The sequence below is a fragment of the Hypanus sabinus genome, chromosome 18 (assembly GCF_030144855.1).
Source record: "Hypanus sabinus isolate sHypSab1 chromosome 18, sHypSab1.hap1, whole genome shotgun sequence".
Lineage (NCBI taxonomy): Eukaryota > Metazoa > Chordata > Chondrichthyes > Myliobatiformes > Dasyatidae > Hypanus > Hypanus sabinus.
This window is the reverse complement of record NC_082723.1, coordinates 67,317,612-67,336,274: the sequence shown is the minus strand read 5'-3', so window position 1 is coordinate 67,336,274 and position 18,663 is coordinate 67,317,612. Positions and strand designations below refer to the sequence as shown.

Below are 18,663 nucleotides of genomic sequence, written 5' to 3'. Positions count from 1 at the left end.
AGACAGCATATTCCTGGTAAGCTGGCCCTTTCATACATCTGGACTGAAAGTCATAACTATTTTACCATATGGAATACCTATCTCCAAGCATGCATGCAGCAGAGCCAGCAAGTGAAAATACAGTGGATTCCGGTTAATTGGGCCATTTGTTAGTCAGAAAAGCCGCTTATTTGGGACAACTCTTAAAGACCAAAAACGAATTGAGAAAATAACAAGGATTCCATTTGTTTATTTGGAAAACTGTGCCTCCTAAATGGAGCAGGAAACTGCTGCCGAGCAGTTTCTAACTAGTGTCAGTGTACTAGCATGGCTTAGAGTGAATAGTTTTTAAACACGTTTCTGTTCAGAAAGCAGCAATTTTTGTCTCTGATAGTTGGTGAGAAATAAGCACTAAGACAATTCAGAATTATTTTGCTCATGAGTTTCAAGTATTCAAGCTTGGAGATGCCAGAGATGGCTGTGAGTGAAAATGAAAGCATTTCACTACTTCAACAAGTTAGAAACTGTGAAGAATATGAAGATATCAACAATCACCTTAAATGTTACAATGAAAATTAAGATTTGGAGGATGCAATTGTCAAAATCATTGAATGAAGGCAGTCCAATTTTCTATACTAGGTGACTGCGTTGATTTTGTTCATTTACAGTCAATAGAATGCAAAGTACGTGAATTTCTCCATCGCTAAACACAGTCTTAATTTGTTCTGTATTTCGTTTAAGTACATAATTTGTTACTCAGTTTGGCTTTTTTATACCTTTTTAACTACTTTCACGAAATTTCAGTTAATTGGGGCAGCCGCTTAATTGGGCCAAGATGTACTGGTCCTGATGTGTCCCAATTAACCAGAATCCACTGTATATCAAAAAGTGGGCATCTCAAAGTGAACTGAGGCAACAGGTTGCGCCTATTCCCAACATAACTATACTGGGTAAATGTATAGTTGTGGGTACGACTGCAACAGCAGTATGAATACATAAGGGGCAGACAGAAACTTATTAATTGAGCAGCTGCCCTGAGATTTTCCCATCATGAGGTTGGATGAGAGTAGGTCATGGGCTAAGGGTGAAAGTCGAAATGCTTAAGAGGGTCTTGAGGGGGAACTTCTTCACCCTGAGAGTGTAGGATGAGCTGCAAGTGCAAGTGGTGGATGTGAGTTCGTTTTCAACAAATAAGAGAAATTTTGACAGGCACATGGATAGGGAGGTAGGGCTGTGATCCCGGTGCAGGTCAATGGGACTAGGCAGGTCATACATGAGATGGGACAAAGGGCTTCTTTCTGTGCTGTAATGTTTTATGACTCTATGCGTATCAGTTTATCCCTTTCAATGAAAATTCTACAAAATTCTTGTACATTTACCAGTACAAGTTATTTTCATCACTCTCCAGTGCTAAGGAAGTTGGTAAACACTTTCAGCATTAAATTAGAGGCCATTAAATGATGATACTTCAGTTCAGTTTGAGTTGTGACAATACACACAGTTTGTCACTGATCTTGTAAGGATTCACTGTAAAGCTGTTTACCGCTGAGATAATATTGCTCGGTGGCAAGCTAGGCACCTTAAAAGATAAATGCTTCTACTGGGATGATGCTGGATTAGCTGACATTTCCCTGCAACATATGAAAGAAGGCGGCTTCAGAAAGTAACAAGTTGTTGCCTACCGCTGGGAGGAATAAAGGAAGCATGAAGCAGCAGAATGCTATCCTGTTGACAATGTACCATACAGGAGCCATTTGGTGATATGGTATTGTTATACTCTCAACACTCAATCCCAACAAACAGTACGGTAATGAATACAGATAAACCAAGTGAAATGTGTGACACTGGGCAACAACAAACAGGGTTAGATTTATACTTGGAGGAAACTGGGTTCCAGCTTTATGAAACACCTCCATTCAGTACACAAGAAAACCCCAAACTGCCACTGCATGTCACCATAATTCTAAAAAGTTCAATGTTCAAAGTACATTTATTATCAAAATATGTATACTTTGTACAACCCTTAGATTCCTTAAGACCATAAGACATTGGAGCTGAATTAGGCCATATGCCCATTGAGTTTGCTCGACCATATCATTGTGGCTGATCCAGTTCCCTCTCAGCCCCAATCTCCTGCCTTCTCCCTGCATCTCTTCATGCCCTGACTGATCAAAGATCTATCAGCCTCTGCCTTAAATACACCAGTGACTTGGCAACGAATTCCACATACTCACCATTCTCTGGTCTGAGACTCCTCCACCATAGGAAACATAAGAACATAAGAAATAGGAGCAGGAGTAGGCCATCCAGCTCATTGAGTCTGCCCCGCCATTCAATAAGATCATGGCTGGTCTGTCCATAAAGTCAGCTCCATCTACCTGCCTTTCCCCCATAACCCTTTAATTCCTCTACTATGTAAAAATCTATCTAACTGTATCTTAAATAGATCTAGTGAGGAAGCCTTAAACTGCTTCCCTGGGCAGAGAATTCCACAGATTCACCACTCCCTGAGAAAAACTGTTTCTCCTCATCTCCGTCCTAAATCTTCTCCCCTGAATCTTGAGGCAATGTATCCTAGTTCTAGTCTCACCTACCAATGGAAACAGCTTTCCTACTTCTATCTTATCTATCCCTTTCAAAATTTTGTATGTTTCTATAAGATCCCCTCTCATTCTTCTGAATTCCAGAGTATAGTCCCAGGCGACTCAATCTCTCCTCATATTTAACCCCTTCATCTCCGGAATCAACCTGGTGAACCTCCTCTGCACCGCCTCCAAAGCCAGCATATCCTTCCTCAAGTATGGAGACCAGAACTGCACACAGTACTCCAGGTGTGGCCTCACCAGTATCCTGTATAGTTGCAGCATGACCTCCCTGCTCTTGAATTTAATCCCTCTAGCAATGAAGGCCAACATTCCGTTTGCCTTCTTAATAACCTGTTATACCTGCAAGCCAACTTGTTGCGATTCATGAACAAGCACTCCCAAGTCCCTCTGCACAACAGCATGCTGCAATCTTTCACCATTTAAATAATAATCTGCTCTTCTATTATTCCTTCCAAAGTGGATGATCTCACATTTACCAACGTTGTATCCCATCTGCCAGACCTTGGCCCACTCACTTAACCTATCTATATCCCTCTGCAGACTCTCCACATCCTCTGTACAATTCACTTGTCCACTCAGTTTAGTGCCATCAGCAAATTTTGCTACGCTACACTCAATGTAAATGGTAAACATCTGCGGGCCCAGTACCAACCATTGCGGCACCCCACTCACCACTGACTGCCAACCGGAGAAACACCACCTCTCTGCCTTCTATTCGTTAACCAATCCACAATCCATGCCAATGCACTTCCTCCAACTCCATGCATCCGCATCTTATTTATAAGTCTCTTGTGTGGCACCTTATCGGACGCCTTCTGGAAATCCAAGTGTGCGATATCCACCTGTTCCCCTTTATCCACTGCACCCATTATGTCCTCAAAGAACTCCAGTAAGTTTGCCAAACAGGACCTGCCATTTCTGAATTCATGCTGCATCTGTCTAATGGAACTCCCCCTTTCTAAATGTTTCGCTATTTCTTCCTTAATGACAGCTTCAAGTATCTTCCTGACTACAGATGTTAAGCTAAATGGCCTCTGGTTGTCCTTCTTTTGCCTACATCCTTTTTAAAAAAGTGGTGTGACATTTGCTATTTTCCAATCTGCCGGGACCTGCCCAGAGTCTAGAGTTTTGGTAAATGATTACCAACGCATCTACTATAACCATCTAGAAACATCTCTCCAACTCCTCTCCTTAAAGGCAGCCACAAAACAAAGAAAACCAATAGAACCCACTAAAAAGACTGTCAAACACCAGATCTGCAGAGAGAAAATCAAATCATGTGAAGAATCAAAGTGAACAAATAGTATTTTACCAAAGTGAGTCCACAGCCAGTTAGTTTAGAAGCCATTAGTAGTCCCATTCTATCCCATCCCATTCTCACTGTGACATCCATCCTAAACCATCCGCACTCTTCTACTGCAACTCAATTCAAGCTCGAGGGACCGTACCTTATATCCTAGAATGATTGGAAATCCAGCCACTAATCTCCCTCCTGGCACTTATCCCTGCAACTAGCAGAAATGCTACGCCTGCCCATTCACCTCCTTCTTCATCTCCATTCAGGGCCCCAACAGTCCTTCCAAGTGAGGCATCACTTCATCTGCAAATCTGTTGGGGTTGTCAGCGGGATCCACTGCTCCTGATGCGGCCTCCTTTACATTGGTGAGACCCATTGTAAATTGGGGGAACCACTTCATCTGCAAAAACTGGAAATTCTCAGTGGCCGAACATTTTAATTCCAATTCCAACTCTCATTCTGATCAGTCCACAGCGTTCTCTTCTTCCACAATAAGATCACTTCAAGGGTTGGAGAAGTAATATCTCATGTTCTGTCGAGGCAGCCTCCAACCTAATGGCATGAGCATTGATTTCTCCAACTTCAATTATTTTATTCCTCTGCCCTTTCATTTCTCCAGTCTGGCCTCTTACCTCACTTGCCCATCATCTCTCCTGGTGCCTACCTCCTCCCTTTTCTCCCACGATCTGATAGAAGAGGAGAATCTCATTTCTTATCAGATTCCTTCTTCTCCAGCCCTTTGACTTTTCCACCTATCACCTCCCAGCTTCTTAATTCATCACCACTCTTCATCCACCTGGATTATTACTTTCTAGCTTGTCCCTCATCCCATTTTCTTATTTTAGCATCTTCTCCCTTCCTTTCCTGTCCTGATGAAGGGTCTTGGGACTGTTGATTCAATTCCATAGATGCTGCCTGACCTGCTGAGCAGTGTGTGTGTTGCTCTGAAACTACAGCCAATTGGCTCCTCAGTGACTTCAATAACTTCAGACCATAAGATAGAGGAGCAGAATTAGGCCACTCAGTCCATTGAGCCTGCTCCACCATTCCATCATGACTGATCCAGTTCCCTTTCAACCCCAATCTCCTGCCTTTTCCCTATATTTCTTCATGCTCTAATTAATCACAAGACTCTATCAATCTCTGCCTTAAATACACCCAATGACTTGGCCTTCACAGTCTCCTGTGGCAATGAATTCCACAGATTCACCAACCTCTGGCTGAAGAAATTCCCCTCGTCTCTGTTCTAAATGGACATCCCTCTATTCTGAAGCTGTGTCCTCTGGCCTAAGATTCTCCCACTATAGGAAGCATGCTCTCCACTTCTACTCTATTAATGCCTTTGAACATAACAATAGGTTTCATGACCACACACTTCCTAACTGCCATAGTCCTGCTGTAGCTTCTCTGTTTCCTCAACTGCACCTGCCCTTCCACCCATCTTCGTATCGTCCGCAAACATGGCCACAAAGCCATCAGTTCCAGCTTTCTGCTATATTTCACATTACTGCAGAGGTCTTTTTCTTCTGGTTCTCCCAGTTGTGACTCTCTAGTGTACCTCAAATTCACAAATCCCCCTTAATGTACAATTTAACTCCTTTCATAATTTCAACCCTTCCGGCTTCCATCTTACCCAGACCTGCTCTCTCCTTCCCTCTCTGCATCTTAAAATCTGATATTCCTCAGTTCTGGCAAAAAGCCAACAATTCCATTTCCCCATCTCAACAGATGCTGAATGACCAGCCGGTTATCTCTGGCATTTCCTCTTTTTATTTAGATTTCTATACCAGCAGTGCTTTGCTTTTTGACTAGTAACTTAAGTAATTATTTTATGAAATTCCCCAATGATCTAGTTTGGATTTTGTCTATGAATTGAATTAAAGATTTACAATTCATCAAATAAATACCTTAAAGAAAGGTATTAGTTAAATGACTCTATAGATTCAAAGTGCATTTATTATCATAGAATGTATAAATCATACAATATTGAGATTTGCTTGCTTACAGGTAACCACGAAGCAAGAAACCTGAAAGAACCCAATTTAAAAAAATTAAAAGACCAGCACCCTATGCGCAAGAGAAAGAAAAAAAACACAAACCATGCAAACAATTGAAGTGAACAACAACATTCCAAACCAAAATGTGTGCTCAGATCCGAACCCTGGAAACAGCAATGAAAAATCCCTCTACATCTGAGTGTGATGGTATTCCTGAGTCTCCACCCGGGACTTGCATGAAAATCGAGAGGAAGCTACTGACATGATGAAGGAAGCCATGAACACTGTCAGTGATGGAGGACCTTCATTGCTGCCCGAAACGCCAGCGGTGTAATGGGTGAAACAAGAAGAATCTAATAGTATTAACTGCCATCTCCAGGCCAAGACTGCTGCTTTTAAGTAAACGACATACTGAGGCTAAAAATGCTGCTCTAAATCACCATGAGAGCAAAGTACCAGTCTTGCCTTGGTGATAGCAAACTGGGCAGACTGCACAGAGAAATAAAGGCTCTCATGAGCATAATTAAACATAGCATAATTACATTTCTCTTGATCTTGGTTAATTCAGTACTACAAAAATCAATTCCAAGACCAATCAAATGCCTTAAACATGTTTTAAAAAATCTTGAAATTAACTTAAAAAAATAAAATGTACAAATGTATCAGAATCAGATTTAATATCACTGGCATATTTTGCAAAAAATGCTGCTTTGCAGCAGCAGTATATTGCAATACATAATAAAAAAACTACAAATTACAATAGGATATATATTGTATATATACAGTACTGTGTAAAAGTCTTAGGCGCACACACACACACACACACACACACACACACATATATATATATATATATATATATATATATATATAGCTAGGGTTCCTCAGACCTGTCAACTTGGAGCAGAGAGTGAATTTGTAAATCTGGCAGGAACAAAGGATGCTGGTAACGGTGAGGGTGGAGTACCATGGGAGGGGTTTGGGACAGGTAGCAGAGAAGGCATGCCAGCGGCCGGGGGCGGGGGGTTTGTGCGTGAGTGTGGCATGGGTCCAATGCAGACACACCCAGCCTGAGACACCAGGAAAAGTCATTTGATTCCAAACAATTGGTTTAGTGATCATTACAGAATGTCTCTCTGGTGCTTCCTGCTCCCTCCCCTCTCCCTGACCCCTCCCACTCTAAATTTAAAAGTAATTATATAAAATACTGTACAAAAGTGCTAGGAACATATATAAGACTTTTGCACAATACTGACTATTAAGTCTTTCCAGTTACCAAACAGCACTTAACACTACTGAGCTAATACAAATTCAAGTACTCTTATTTCTGTTTCCCAACCATTTTCCTATTTTAACCAGTACTCTATGTGTTTGTGTTTATATGAGTATGTGTATTTATATACAGTGCCTATAAAAGTATTCGTCCCTTGGAAGTTGTTGTGCCGACCCATATAATCCTTAAAAAAAGTACTAAACCCACACTACCGAATAACCCTCCATTTTTCTTTCATCTATGTGCCTGTCCAAGAGGCTCTTAAGTACCCCTAATGTCTTAGCCTCCACTACCATCCCTGGCAAGTCATTCCAGGCACTCACAACCCTCTGTGTAAAAAAACTTACCCCTGATGTCTCCCCTAAACCTCCCTCCCTTAATTTTGTACATATACCCTCTGGTGTTTGCTATTGGTGCTCTGGGAAACAGGTACTGTCTATCCACCCTATCTATGCCTCTCATAATCTTATAGGCCTCTATTAAGTCCCCTCTCATTCTTCTACGCTCCAAACAGAAAAGTCCCAGCTCTGCTAACCTTGCTTCATATGACTTGTTCTCCAAACCAGGCAACATCCTGGTAAATCTCCTCTGCACCCTCTCCATAGCTTCCACATCCTTCCTATAATGAGGTCACCAGAACTGAACACAATACTCTAAGTGCGGCTCACTAGAGATTTGTAGAGTTGCAACATGACTTCTCTACTCATGTTTTTATTATTTTACAACATTGAATCACAGTGGATTTTATTTGGCTTTTTTGACACTGATCAACAGAAAAGACTCTTCTGTGCTTAAGTGAAAAAAAGATCTCTATAAGTGATCTAATTACAAACATAAAACACAAAATAATTGATTGCTTAAGTATTCACCCTCTTTAATATGACACACCAAATCACCACTGGAGCAGCCATTTGGTTTCAGAAGTCACATAATTAGTTAAATGGAGATCACCGTGTGCAGTCAAGGTGTTTCCAATTGATTGCGGTAAAAATACACCAGTACCTGGAAGGTCCAGCTGCTGGTGAGTCAGTATCCTGGCAAAAACTACGCCATTAAGTCAAAAGAACACTCCAAGCAATTCCAAGAAAAGGTTATTGAAAAGCATAAGTCAGGAGTTGGATACAAAAAAAATTCCAAGTTACTGAATATCCCTTGTTAAGTAAATTATCAAGAAATGGAAAGAATACAGCACAGCAGTAAATCAGCAAATACTGAGCAACTGTGCAAGAGGTGACTAGTGAGGGAGGTTGCCAAGAGGCCTATGACAACTCTGGAACAGTTACAAGCTTCAGTGGCTGAGATGGGAGTGACTGCGCATACAACAACTGTTGTCTACATGGTTCACCAGTCACAGCTAAAGGGATGATGGCAAAGACAAAGCCACTGTTGACAAAAAACTCACATGAAGTCTCGGCTAGAGTTTGCCAGAAGGCATGTGGGAGACTCTGAAATTAACTGGAAGGAGATTCTGTGGTCTAACGAAACAAAACTTGAGCTGTTTGGCATAAGCCAAACTGCACATCATCAAAAACACACCATCCCTATCATGAAGCACGGTGGCGGCTGCATCACGCTGTGGGGATGCTTCACTGCCGCAGGTCCTGGAAGGCTTATGACGGTAGAGGGTAAAATTAATGCAGCAAAATACCAGTAAATTCTGGAGGAAAACCTGATGCAGTCTGCAAGAGAACTGCAACTTGGTTGAATTGTTTTCCAGCAAGACAATGACCCCAAGCAAAAAGCCAAATCTACACAGAAATGGCTTAAAAACAACAAGGTTAATGTAGTGTCCTGGAGTGGCCAATTGAGAGTTTTGGCTGGACTTGAAAAGGGCTGTTCACTCATGATCCCCCTGCAACCTGACAGAGCTTGAGCAGTTTTGTAAAAGAAGAATGGGAAAAAATTGCAGTGTCTTAATGTGCAAAGCTGATGGAGACCTATCCACATAGACTCAGGGCTGTAATTGCTGCCAAAGTTGCATCTACTAAATACTGACTTGAAGGGGTGAGCAAATATCAATTAATTGGTGTTTAATTATTGTAATAAATTTAGATCAATTTGTAGAACTCTGTTTTCACTTTGACACAAGAGTTTTTTCTGTTGATCAGTGTCAAAAAAGCCAAATTAAATCCACTGTGATTCAATGTTGTTAAACAATAAAACATGAAAACTTCCAAAGGAGGTAAACACTTTTTTATAGGAGAGAGAGATATATATATAATAGCAAAAGGAAAGCAAAGAAAGTGGTGAGATAATGTTCACGGCTTCATTGTCCATTCCGAAAGCAGATGGCAGAGGGGAAGAAGCTGTTCCTGAATTGCTGAGTGTGTCATCAGGCTCCTGTACCTCCTTCCTGATGGTCACAACATAAGAAAGACAACTGAAAATCCTTAAAGATGTACATAGGATAGAGAGTTGGAGGTCGCCTAGAGCAAATTCTATGATTAAACAATCACTTTCACAGCAATTAGTAGGAGGACTGCCTACAAGTTCTGGGTGAGATCAGGAACCAAATGTATTCATTGCTTACTGTAATACCTTTGATAACTTAAAGTCCTATGAACTGTTAACAAGAGCATACGTCCAGCAAAGCCATAAAATAAATGTAAAATCTCTCAAAAAATGACAGCCAATAGTTTCAGTAGGAAATATCTATTTATGGTTGGAGGTAGTTACATCCCCAGCATCCCTAAGAAAACAACATGCAACATTTTCTTTAAGGGCCAGAATCAGGCCATTTGGCCCATCAAGTCTGCTTTGCTATTCCATCACGGCTGATTTATTATTTCTCTCTTTAAGGGTTGGCACAACATTGTGGGCCGAAGGGCCTGTACTGTGCTGTACTATTCTATGTTCTATGTTCAACCCGATTCTCCTGCTTTCTCCCTGTAACCTTTGACACCTTTACTAATCAAGAACCTATTAACCCCTGCTTTAAGTATACCCAATGACTTGGCCTTTTTCACTGCAGCTTTATACATATTTTAGACAATAAGACATAGTTGCAGAATAAGGCCACTCAGCCTAACGCATCTGCTCTGCCATTCCATCATGGTTATTATCCCTCTCAACCCCATTCTCCTACCTTCTTCCAATAACCTTTGACACCCTGACTAATCAAGAACTTATCAGGTTCTACATTAAATATACACAATGACTTGGCCTCCACAGTCATCTGTGGCAATGAATTCCAGATTCACCACACTCCGGCTAAAGAAATGCCACTGCAAAAAGCTCTGTATCATAGGTTTGCAAGACAAAGGCACATGTCATGTACAGATGGAGAGTAAACATGTTTTCAAGAACTTTAGTTCAATTTCTCTCTCAAGAATTTGGCTGATCTGCTGAGCTTTTTTCACATTTTCCATATTCTGTTAGAATAAACAATTCAGAAAGAGAGAGCTCCTTCGCAAAGATACCCAAAAATCTGTACTGGTATTCTGTCTATCTGGTGATCTACATTGACAATTTAAATCCCAACAAGTCCTGATGAAGGGTCTTGGCCCAAAACCTCGACTGTTTATTCCCCTCCATAGATGCTGCCTGACTTGCTGAGTTCCTTCAGCATTTTGTGTGTGTTCCTTTGGATTTCCAGGATCTGCAGAATCTCTAGTAATTCTGACATGCAATATACACTGATCAGGGAGATGGGAGCAGGAAGCCCACACTCAATGGCAGAGAATTAGCTTTGTCTCCTTCCATCAGATTTCTGAATTGACCATGAACACTACCGCATTCTTCTTCTTTTTGTACTATTATTTTATTTTGTAATTTAGTGCAGTTTTTAGGCCTTTGCACTGTACTGTTGCTGCAAAACAAATTTCACATCATATGCACAGTGATAATATTCCCCACTATGGCCACTTAACTCTTCTCCTTACCTGCCTATCACCTCCCACTGCCCCTCCTCCTTCCCTTTCTCTTATGGTTCACTCTCCTCTCCTATTTCTCCAGCCCTTTGCCTTTTCCACCTATCACCTCCTAGCTTCTTATTTCATGCCCCACTCCCCCACCACCTTTCATTTTCCAGCCTGTCCTCCTTCCCCTCTCATGGAATCTTTGCCCTTCCTTTCCAGTCCTGATGGAAGAATCTCAGCCTGAAACGTCAACTCTTTATTCATTTCCATCGATGCTGCTTGATCTGCTGAGTTCCTCAGCAAATCTTGTGTGTATTGCTCTGGATTTTCAGTCCCTGCAATCTCCCTTGTGTCAGTGATAATAAACCTGATTTTGATCAAATCCATGACTGAGATCACACCAAGCTGGATAAATCTGATGAAGCAGACATGAACTCAAAACTATAATAAAACATTTCTGTGGGCAAAGTAGCCACCACAGCTGAATTATAAGGTGTCACAAGATTATGGAATATATTTAATGAAACTATACAGAAGCTGATAGGTGAGAGGCAGGCAATAACAAGTCTGACAATACAAGACAGATGAGACTTTTATGGACCTGACTTGGTGCCTAACAACCAGCCGAGCTACTTAGTTGTGCTGGCTTGAACCCAATTAACCGGTTGAAAATCTTGGACAGGTTGAAGTCCAGTCTCCCTCTTAGTGAACTGCCTGTCATTGGAGTGTGTTAATAGGAAAGGACAAGCGTTCATTGGATTTTCCAGCTTTAACAGCAATTCCCAAGGGCCGAGGTAATCAAAGGGAAGGAACAGTGGGCACAGAAAATTAGATGGAAGAAGCTTTCTTCTTTGTTTAATTTCAAAGTAAATCTTATTATCAAAGTACATATACGTCACCATACACAACCCTGAGATTCATTTTCCTGTGGGCATACTCACTAAATCTTTAGAATAATAATCAAAACAGAATCAATGAAAGATCGCACCAACAGGGCAAGCAGCCAGTGTGCATGCAAAAGATAACAAACTATGCAAATTCAAAAATAAATAATACAAAAGAAACAATAAATTGTAATAATTATAAATTATTAAGTAATAAATATCGAGAACATGAGATGAAAGTGAGTCCATTGGTTATGGGAACATTTCAATGATGGGACGTGAAGTTGAGTGAAGCTATCCCCTTTGGTTCAAGAGCCTGATGGTTAAGGGGTAATAACTGTTCCTGGTTAAGATGGTGCTACTGAAGTTGTGTGACAGCCTTCTTACTGGCAAGAAATACAACGAAAAACATACTAATAACACTTTTTCTGAAGTAAATTGTGGTCAACTATCACCAGAAACATGAAAAAGCAAGTGAAGGTGAAGCTAGTTCGAAAGATGAGCCATACTGGTTATCGCAAAGGCAGAGCACAACGTATTCAAGTCGCAGTTGCAGATGGAGTGAACGACTTGGAGAGGAAGCCATGTAGAAGAATTACAATGCCTGCCCACCTAACCCAGGTGCGAGGATGGATCGCACCAAGTGCCGAGCCGACTTGTGAGATCGAGAATAGTTTAGGGCTGAGTCCTAAAGTGAGGCACTACTTGGTGCTTGGACAACTTAAATGCCTGTCCAGATAGATTAGGCAGTCCAAGTGTTAGGAATGGAGGTGCGGTTCAGGCTGATTTAGCTCACTCTTCTGCGATGATCATTCCCCTCGCTGGTGGATGTCACCTCTGCTAGTTTCACAGCATTTGTGCCCTACTCATATGATGAGCTGAGATAGAAGCTTGGGCCTACTACTTTGACTGCTCTGGGGAGCAGATCCAAGGACTCAATCTGGCTCAGAATACTACTGTTTGCCCAGTGGCTACAGTCTTTCTTTTTTTGACTTGGGTTTTTCGGGTTTCTTGTTTTGGGGCTGCCTGTAAGCAAACAGATCTCAAGATGTAAAATGTATACATCCTTCGATAATAATTGGTGGGGGTCCCTGCTGAGGAATGCTGCTTTTCTGTGTAGATGTGCTCAATGGTGAGGAGGGTTTTACCCATGATGGACTGGGTCATATCCAGTATATTCTGCAGGACTTTCCGTTCAAGGGCACTGGTTTTTCCATACCAGACTGTGAACACAGGCAGTTAACACACTCTCCACCACATATTAATAAAAGTTTGTTGAAGTTTTAGACATCATGCCATATCTTCGCAAACTTTTAAAGAAGTGGAGGCACTGCTGTGCTTTCTTTGTAATTCCACTTATGTGTTGGGCCCAGGAAAGATCCTCTAAAATGATAACACACCAAGGAATTTTAAGTTTCTGACACTCTCCACCTCTCATCCTCCGATGAGGTCTGCTCTTAGACCTCTGATTTCCTCCTCCTGAAATCAACAATCAAGTTCCTTGGTGTTGCTGACATTGAGTAAAAGGTTGTGGTGGCACCATTCAGCCAGATTTTCAATCTCCCTCTAATATGCTGATTTGTCACATTTGATTCGGCGTACGAGAGTGGTGTCATCAGCAAACCTGAATGTGGCCGTGGAGCTGTGCTTAGTCTCACAGTCATAAGTGTAAAACGAGTAGAGCAGGGGGCTAAGCACACAGCCCTGTGGTGCACCTATGCTGATGGAGGTTGTGCAAAAGATGATTTTGCCAATCCAAACTGACCGAGGTCTGTAAGTGAGGAAATCGAGGATCCAATTGCATAAGGAATCATTGAGCCAAGGTCTAGGAGTTTATTGATAGTTGATTTAAATATATTTAATTGTTCAGAGTTGTGAAAATTCGCAGAGACTTTCATTATAGCTCTTAAGTTCCTGAGTTTTTTTCCTGATTAATTTCAAATTTATATCAACTATAAATTTTATATAAGCTACCTTACCATTAGATCATAAGACATGGGAGCAGAATTAGGCCATTTGGCCCATTGAGTCCATCATGGCTGATTTATTGTCTCTCTCAACCTCATTCTCCTGCTTTCTCCCCATAACCTGTGACACCCTGGCTAATCAAGAACCTATCAACATCTGTTTTAAATGTAACCAATAACTTGGCCTCCACAGCCATCCGAGGCAATAAATTCCACAGATTCACCACCCTCTAGCAAAAGGAATTCCTCCTCATCTCTGTTCCAACTGGATACCCTTCTATTCTGAGGCAGTTCCCTCTGGTCCTAGACTCCCCCACTATAGGAAACATCCTCTGCACATTCACTCTATCCAGACCTTTAAATATTTTATAGGTGTCAATTAGACAATACACTGCCCTACTCTATATTTCATCTGTCATTTCTTCAGCAGACTCCCTGCTGCCAACAATATTTGTCCCTCCATCTATCTTTGTATTATCCATAAACTTGGCCACAAAAACATTAACTGCATCACCCAAATCATTTAATTATAACGCGAAAAGAAATGGCCCCAACCCTGACCCCTGCGGAACACCACTAGTCACCCGTAGCCAACCAGAAAAGGCCCACTTTATTTCTGCTCTTTGCCTTCTACCAGTAAGCCAATCTTCTATTGATGTTTCTTGTATACTCAGACCCTGCATAGTGCTGATTCGTTGCAACGTGGTTATTTAATTCTTTATTAATTTTTTAAATGACAAAAATTCATTCTAAACAACACATCACCTCTTCTTAAGAGTGGCAACCATTACAGTAAACATTCAACCAGCCAAGGAGAATGTTTTACATATGCTCTGAGCCACCCACAACCAATCATGTATTAGTTCACTCTGCCTCCCTCACATGGTTAAGTGTTCTTGCTCCCTTGCCAATTTATTCCATTCTTTTTACCCAAATATCTTCTCATGGCGACAGCCTTAATAGTGAAGAGTTTCTAGAAATGGCAGAGCAACACACCCTGGGTGAATCTGAGGACACGGATGGAGAAGATGAAGACGAAACATTAGCAAGAAACCTTACCACAAAATTCCTCAACACTAGCATCACCACGATCACACAGATCATCGATAATCCCCATCTGGAAGTGAAGCAATAAGGCAAAGAGAGGTTCTCTCAAATCTCAATGCCTACTTGAAGAAGAAGCCAAAGATAGAGGAGGACCCACAACCTGGGCCCTCCTCTATGATGTGACCACCACCTGCTTCCCTCTGATGCGATGTGTTGCTGCTCCACTGATGTACAGTTTAGGTCTATTTGCGTGTTTGTTACTCCATGAATTACTGCATATACACAAAATAATATATCACGTCTCTCGGTTTTGACATTTTTTAAATCAAGCAAACATGTCTTTACATAATGTTATAAAGACCTTGCAAAACACTGATTTACACAGCACTCCCCCTCCAAGGAACACATCTTCAGTGTTAAGCAGGGTTTGAGTGCAATACCATGAGCTCTCAGCTTGTAAGGCAGCCTCACAAGTACATAACATCTACGGATTCTCCTTTGTCTATCCTCCTTGTTATTTCCTCAAAGAATTCCAACAGATCTGTCAGGCAAGACTGTCCCTTGAGGAAACCATGCCAACTACAGCCTATTTTATCATGTGCCTCCAAGTACCCTGAGACCTCATCCCTAATAAATTGCCTCCAACATCTTCCCAAACACTAATGTTAGACTAACTGGTCTATAACTTGCTTTCTTCTGCCTCCCTCTCTTCTTAAAGAATGGAATAACATTTGCAATTGCCAAGTCTTCTGGAACCATTCCAGAATCTAATTACTCTTGAAAGATTATTACTAATGCCTCCACACTCTTCAGACATCTCTTTCAGAACCCTAGGGTGTAGTCTATTTGGTCCAGGTGACTTATCTACCTTCAGATCTTTCAGTTTCCCAAGTACCTTCTCCTTAGTAATAACGACTACACTCACTTCTGTCTTTGACTTCCCTTTGTCAACCACAGTTGCTTCATCCTCCCTTTAGAATACTTCTTCATCTTTGGGATATATCTATTCTGCATCTTTGTATTGCCACAGAAACTCCAAGCATTGTTGTTCTGCCATCATCCCTGCTCGTGTCTCCTTCCAATCAACTCTGGCTAACTTCTCTTTCATGCCTCTGTAATTCCCTTTGTCCCACTATAATAATGATACATCTAACTTTATCTACACCCTCTCAAACAGCAGGTTGAATTTTATTATATTATGATCATTGCTTCCAAAGGGTTCCTTTCCCCTAGGCTCTCTAATCAAATTTGGTTCATTCCACAACATCAATCCTGAATTTTCTTTCCCTTAGTGCATTCAACCAGAAGTTACGCTAAGAAGCTATCTTGTGGGCATTCTACAAATTCCCGCTTGGGATCCAGCACCAACCTGATTTTCCCAATCTATCTGCATATTGAAATTCCTCCATGACTAGCACAACATTGTCCTTTTCACAACCCTTTTTTTATCTCCTGTTGTAATTTGTATCCCATATCCTGGCTACTATTTGGAGGACTGTATCTAACTCCCATCACTGACTTTTTACCCTTGCAGTTTGTCTCTACCCACAATTCTACATCCTCCAATCCTATGTCACTTCTTTCTAAAGATTTGATTTCATCTTTTATGAACAGAGCCACACCAGCCCCCCCAGTCTACCTGCCAGCCCTTTCAATGCAGTGAAACTATGATCTTCTTTCAGCCACAAATCAGTGATGCTCATATCGTATCTCCTAATCTCTAACTGCTGCAAGATCATCTACTTTATTCTGTCTTCTGTGTGCATTCAAATATAACATCTTCATCACCCTTTTTGATTTTGTCCCCATGTTACATTTTAACTCATCGCACTGACTGCAATGTTGCTCTAACTGCCTGTCTTTCCTCACAGTCTCATGACACACTGCATCTACTTGTATACACTGCCCCATCCTCAGCCCTAACATTCCGGTTTCCATTCCCCTGTTAAATTAGTTTAAACCTTCTCCAATAACTCTAGCAAACCTGTCTGCCAGGAGGGACATGATAAAATAGGCTGTAATCAGCATGGTTCCCTCAAGGGAAAATTTTACTTGACAAATCTGTTGGAGCTCTTTGAAGAAATAACAGGCAGGATAGACAAAGGAGAATTGGTTAATGTTGTGTACTTGGATTTTCAGAAAGCCTTTGACAAGGTGCCACACACGATGCTGCTTAACAAGTTATGAGCCTATTCTATTACAGGAAAGCCCATGGATAAAGCACAGGCTGATCAGAAGAAGGCAAAGAATGAGAATAAAGGGAGCCTTTTCTGGCTGGCTGCAGGTGACTAGTGGTGTTCCACAGGGGTCTGTGTTGGGACCACTTCTTTTTACGTTAAGTCAATGATTTCAGCTCATGTAATGAATATCCTAAATTTGATCAAAGAAAACATTTAATTTCAATGAAAGAAAACACATGCAAAGGAACTTAGGAGTCCTTGTGCAGGATTCCCTGAAGGTCATCTTGCAGGTTGAGTCAGTGGTGAGGAAGGCAAATGCAATGTTAGCATTCAATTCAAGAGGATTAGAATATAAAAACAAGGACATAATGCTGAGACTTTTTAAAAGTACTGGTCAGGCCTCACTTGGAGTATCGTGAGCAGTTTTGGTTCCCTTATCTTAGAAACCCCTTTACCTAATTGAAACTTATCGAATGGTGAAAAGCTTTGATAGAGTGGATGTGGAGAGGATGTTTGCTATGATGGGAGAATCTAAGAACAGAGGACACAGAATTTGTGGATTTTGTTGCCATAGACTGCTTTGGAGGCCAAGTCATTGGGTATATTTAAGGCAGAGGTTGATAGATTCTTGATTAGTCAGGGCATGAAGGGATACAGGGAGAGGATAGACGAGAGGGGCAGTGGGGAAAATTGGATCAGCCAAACACATCTTATTTTGTTTCAGGCCAGCAATCCAGAGATCCTGCTTTTTAGCTTCTTACCCTACTACCTATATTCTCTCTTCAGGACTTCCTCCCATTTCATACCTGTGTCACTGGTACCACCACAACTTCTGGTTGCTCACCCCCTTCAGAATGCTGTGGACTCAATGAGACACCACAGACCCTGGCATTTCAGAGCCAAAATACCATCTGGATGTCTTTTTCACATCTACAGAATCTCCAGTCTACACCACTAACTATGGAATCCCCTATCACTACTGCACTCCTCTTCCCTTCTCAGCCACAAAGCCACAGCTTTGGTCACTGCAGCTTCCTTGTGGTAGATCCCACTACCCCTCCCACCAACAGTTTCAAAGCAGTATACTTATTGCTGAGGGGAACAGCCACGGGGCACTCTGCACTGGTTGCTTATTCCTTTCTCCTTGCCCAAGTCACTCTCATGCCTGCCTCCTGCAACTTAGGGGTGACTACCTCCCTGTAGCTCCTATCACCTCCTCATTCTCCTGTATGATCTGAAGGTCATCGAAGCTGCAGCTCGGTGAACCTTTGGCAGATGTAGTCATAAGGGAGACAAGAGGTCTCCCAAAGCTCCCACATCTCACTCAAGGGAGATATCTTTAAATCTGGGCCCATTCTCAAGTGTACTGGCTATGTATAATAGAGAAAAACATTACTAGAAACTTATTTACTTGTATCTATGTTTGCCCAAGTCTGTTGAGCCAAGGCCCAACCACTCTAACACTGGTCCACATACACAATGGCTGCTCCATTACAACTTCTTTCTTTTTATTGGCCCAAATAAGACTCACTCCCAACAAGACTTGCAGGTTTCAAATGGCTACAGCCCTTCAAGA

The 18,663-nt window shown here is 41.6% G+C and overlaps 1 protein-coding gene across 6 annotated transcripts in view; it reads right to left on the bottom strand.

Annotated features, from left to right (window-relative positions):
* The window catches only part of sfswap (splicing factor SWAP), a 176,474-nt gene that overhangs the window by 9,858 nt on the left and 147,953 nt on the right, over positions 1 to 18,663 (bottom strand). The gene's annotated exons all lie outside the window — the stretch shown is intronic.